This window comes from Capsicum annuum, unplaced genomic scaffold (genome assembly GCF_002878395.1).
Source record: "Capsicum annuum cultivar UCD-10X-F1 unplaced genomic scaffold, UCD10Xv1.1 ctg50153, whole genome shotgun sequence".
NCBI lineage: Eukaryota > Viridiplantae > Streptophyta > Magnoliopsida > Solanales > Solanaceae > Capsicum > Capsicum annuum.
The window spans coordinates 1-5,211 of record NW_025858003.1 but is presented as its reverse complement, the minus strand read 5'-3'; the positions used below and the strand labels follow the sequence as shown (position 1 = coordinate 5,211).

The following is a 5,211-nucleotide window of genomic DNA, read 5'->3' as shown; positions in this document are numbered from 1 at the left end:
TAAATTATCAATTAAAACCTTTAATTTCTGATTATATAATTCAACATTATTATTAACAATATCAGCACATCCAGATGCATTTCTTCCAAATACACTGGTAATCTCTGGCAAACAACCTAATAAACCAATATTTGATACTGCCACTTTCCTTGCTCCAAAGCCATGCAATATCTAAAAAAAAAAATATACAAATTTTTTTTTAATAAATTCAAGATAATGTAATTAGAAATAGTGGTGTGAAATGAACGCGTTGAACTAAATTTGACGGAATAGAATAAATTGGTATATTCAAATAATGACGTGGAGTTTGAAACTCCGTGCTATAGTGACTCTTTTTCAAAGATAGAGTCGAAAAGTGATCAGTTAACACTGTTTTTTTTTTTTTTTTTACCTAAATATTGAGTTGTAGCCTAATAAATCCAACTCTAACCAAGTCTTTTTTTCAATAATTTATTTAATTATCAATTACAACTAATAAAACCCTTTTCCCTTTACGATTGCTTTATCCAACATATTAAAAAAAAGGTAAAGCATTTAGTACCTTCTGAACTATGATCGAATTTGTTACAACATACTTCAATTTCATGGGGTCCTATTGCCTTCCGAACTAAATTTTAACGTATTTTTGTCAACCTTTTTAGCTGACGTGATACCTTTGACGTGGACCCTATTTTTATGTAATAAAGATGCCACGTCAGCACAAAAGGGTGACAAAAATACATGAAAATTGACTTTAGGGGGGTAATAGGACCCCTGTGAAGTTGGATTATATCATAGCAACTTTGGTCATAATTCAAGGGTATACTGGATGCTTATCTGAAAAAAATGGTCGATTTTTTTGACAATTTTTCTAGTTATATTTCAATTTCATCACAAATTTAGATGAACAAACTCTATTGCGCCGGGCGATTTACAAAACTGACCTTGGAGGTGGCTGGTCGATTTTGAACTTTTGACCTCGCTTGCATGCATGCACTATGGACAAAAACTTCAAGTTCAACAAGTTTTGATTTTTCATCTTAAAGTCCACCCTGAACTATGCATGAAATTGTTGAGACACACCCGAACTTTAGGAGGGTCTTATTACCGTACGGGACTTATTAAAACCGTATTTTTGGCAATCTTAGTGTCTATGTGGCACATACGTGACATACCAGTGAATCAACACACTAAAGGTCTACGTAGGGACACGTATGTGCCATGTAGGTGTAGGGACACGTATGTGCCATGTAGGTACTAAGGTTGCCGGAAATACAGTTTTAATTAGTCCGGGGTAATAGGACCCTCCTAAAGTTTGGGTGTGTCTCAGCAATTTCATGTATAGTTTAGGGTGGAAACAGTGCATTTTCTCTAAAGTTTTTCTGATAGAGCAAGCAAGGTTCAAAAGTTCTCACAGAGTCTATTCAAAATATGCGTAGCGCAACTGTCCAAACTTCAACGGACAGTGCGATCGTATTTTCATGGTCTAATTTTTCGACCTCTACGAATAAAACTTAGTAAATAAGTAGTAAAAATTACCCTTAGTTGTCTTCCAAATTGTTGAACAAGGAAGGTTGCAAATCTATCTGGTGTATACAACAAACTTGATGGATAAAGTATTGTTCGTTGCAAAAATTGTTGAGATATCATTGTTGCCAATATCAATAGTGTATAGACAATTTTTTAATAGACTTCTTGTTGCAGTACTATTTCTAAGTATGGTAGTAATTCTTAGCATTGTGACTTGATGGTTGAATAGTTGTTTGTTCAAGCTGATTCTATCACCCTGTAACATAAGTCATTTTCCATGAAAATTAGTGTAATAGTGACGGAATCAGAATTTTCACAGAGATCGAGGTGTCAAAATATACAAAAATAAACTCAAAAGAGTCTTGCAAGTGGTGTCACGTCAATATAAAAATTAGTATAATAATGAAAAAATGCTCTGTTTCCACCCTGAACTATACACGAAATTGTAGAGACACACCCGAACTTTAGAAGGGTTCTATTACCCTTGTACTAATTAAAACCTTATTTTTGGCAACCTTAGTGGCTACGTGACACATACGTGGCACATCAGTGAATCAATACACTGAAGGTCCACGTAGGCACTACGGTTGCCAAAAATATTATTTTAATTAGTCCAGAGGGGTAATAGGACCCTTCTAAAGTTCGAGTATGTCTCAAAAGTTTCACGAAGATTAAGGGGCCAAAATACAAAAGAGTAAATTCAGAAGAGCCTAGCACGGGGTGTCATGTCAATACAAAAATTAGTATAATAATAGGCGAGTCAGAATTTTCACGAAGATCGAGGTGTCAAAATATAAAAAAGCAAACTCAAAAGAGCTTGCAAGGGGTGTCATGTCAATATAAAAATTAGTATAATAATAGTCGAGTCAGAATTTTCACGAAGATTGAGCTGTTAAAATATAAAAAAGGTAAACTCAGAAGAGCCTTGCAAGGGGTGTAATGTCAATATAAAAATTAGTATAGTAATAGTGGAGTCAAAAGTTTCGCGAAGATCAAAGTGTCAAAATATAAAAGAGTAAACTCAAAAGAGCCATGCAAGGGGTGTCATGTCAATATAAAAATTAGTATAATAATAGTGGAAACAGAAGTTTTGCGAAGATCGAGGTGTCAAAATATGAAAAAGTAAACTCAGAAGAGCCTTGCAAGGGGGTGTCAAAATATAAAAAGGTAAGCTCGAAAGAGCCTTGCAAGGAGTGGCATGTCAATATAAAAATAAGTATAATAATAGTGGAATCGGGATTTTCACGGAGATCGAGGTGTCAAAATATAAAAAAGTAAACCCAGAAGGAGCCTTGCAAGGGGTGTCATGTTGATCAATATATAGTTTATATATACACATGAGATAAGTATCGGGTACCCCTCCGAACTATAGCCATATATATATAGTTGTTACAATACGCTCCAACTTCGCAGAGGTCCTATTACCCTCCTGAACTCAATTTTAACGTATTTTTGTTGCTTTTTTTGCTGTTGATGTGGCACCTTTATTACATAAAATGAGACTCACGTCAAAGGTGTCACGTCAGCTAAAAATATTGACAAAAAGACGCAAAAACTTAGTTCATGGAGGGTAATAGGACCTCTGTGAAGTTGAAGTGTGTCGTCGCAAATTTGGTCATAGCTAGTTCAAAAGGGGTACTAGATGCTTTACTCTGTACACATTAAAGAAAATATCTTTTTTAATCAAGATGGACAGTGTAATTTTTCCACAAAAGGAGTGTCAACTGAAATGAAAATGTAAACAATATGGTATTTCAATTGAATTAATATAACATTAACAATAAATGAAAGTAATGGCGGAGTCAGCATTTTGATAAGGAGATACAAAAATCGAAAAATATCATACCTGAATTTTGAACCTGCATTTCTCGTATGTTACAAGAGAATGTAACTAAAAAGTGTGTTGAATCAACAACATATAATAATCGTATTTATTATGAACGTTTACTACTTATTAAAGGCCAAGTCGATACAATAGGCATCGCGATATACATAAAGAGATTCACTTGAAAAAATAGAAGGAATTAACATGTATTATATGTGTAAAAAGTCACATATGAATGATCATATTCCACTATATATATATATAACGAGCATTCAAGAATAGTACATGAAATTTGAAAGAAATTATATTATATTAAAAAGTAATCTAGATGAACTTCTGACTCGTCTACTTGGGAGCCTTGTATAATTTTTTAAAAAACTATTTTTGCAGTACGACTTTCCACGAAGAATATTTAATTAAATCATGTGTCAATGTGACATGGGTGGATTTAATAAGTCGGACAAATTTAACTGTATATCATTCGTTAAAAAATTATATATTATGTATATAGGTCAAATATTAACGAGTTTTATGTGTAAAATCGTTGAAAGTCACACATGCATGATCATATTCCAATATATATATATATATATATATATATATATATATATATATATCGAGCATTCAAGAATAGGTACGGAATTTCAACAAATTTGAAAGAAACTATATTATATTAAAAAGTAATCTAGATGGAACTTCTGACGCGTCTACTTGTCATGACCCTTGTATAACTTTTTATGTGTCGAACGAGTATGACATGGGTGGATTTAATAAGTGGGAGGAATTTAACTGACTATCATTCGTCAAAAAATTATATATTACGTATATAGGTCAAATATTTACGAGTTTTATATGTGTAAAATCTTAGGAAGTCGCACATGCATGATCATATTCCACTATACATAACGAGCATTCAAGAATAGGTACATAAAATTTCAACGAATTTGAAAGAAACTATATTATATTGCGAAGTAATCTACATGGAACTTCTGACGCGTCTACTTGTCATGACCCTTGTATAATTTTTTCATGTGTCGAACGAGTGTGACATGGGTGGATTTAATAAGTGGGAGGAATTTAACTGAATATCATTCGTCAAAAAATTATATATTATGTATATAGGTCAAATATTAACGAGTTTTATATGTGTAAAATCTTAGAAAGTTACACATGCATGATCATATTCCTCTATACATAACGAGCATTCAAGAATAGGTACATAAAATTTCAATGAATTTGAAAGAAAGTACATTATATTGCGAAGTAATCTAGATGGAACTTCTGATGCATCTACTTGTCATGACCCTTGTATAATTTTTTCATGTGTCGAACGGGTTTGACATGGGTGGATTTCATAAGTGGGACGAATTTAACTGTATATCATTCGGCAAAAAATGTATATTATGTATATAGGTCAAATATTAACGAGTTTTTTTACCAATCGATAACCGGTTTCATCGCGAATTCCGGCAACACCAGATCCATAATAGACTCCTCTAAGGATTTCATTCTCTGTTGCAGTTGAATATGGAGGAATGAAACCATTAAACCTTAAGAGTTCAGCTGAATATGGAAAAAAAATCGAGGTTAGTCAGCACCCGTGGAGGTGAGTGGAGGAAGTTGTGAAGTTTCTAACTCTAATTATCAACTCGGGACTATAATAGTATAAAGTGGCATTATATCCCTTTACTAAATCCTCCCTGGCTTACCACCAGCCTCGTCGTGGTGATTAGAGGACACCTCTGATCATTCGCCTCTAATGTGACACGTGCCCTACCAGTTAGATGATCAACGGGATCGGTTGTATACTATTGATTTTCCGATACCGAGACTCTACTCTAGACAACCATAGTCTCTAGATAGCCCTAGCCAAGGTT

The 5,211-nt window shown here is 33.6% G+C and overlaps 1 pseudogene; it reads right to left on the bottom strand.

Moving 5' to 3' along the window:
- Positions 1–3: 3 nt before the first annotated feature.
- LOC124892728 lies at positions 4–4,897 on the bottom strand (annotated as a pseudogene).
- Positions 4,898–5,211: the final 314 nt, after the last annotated feature.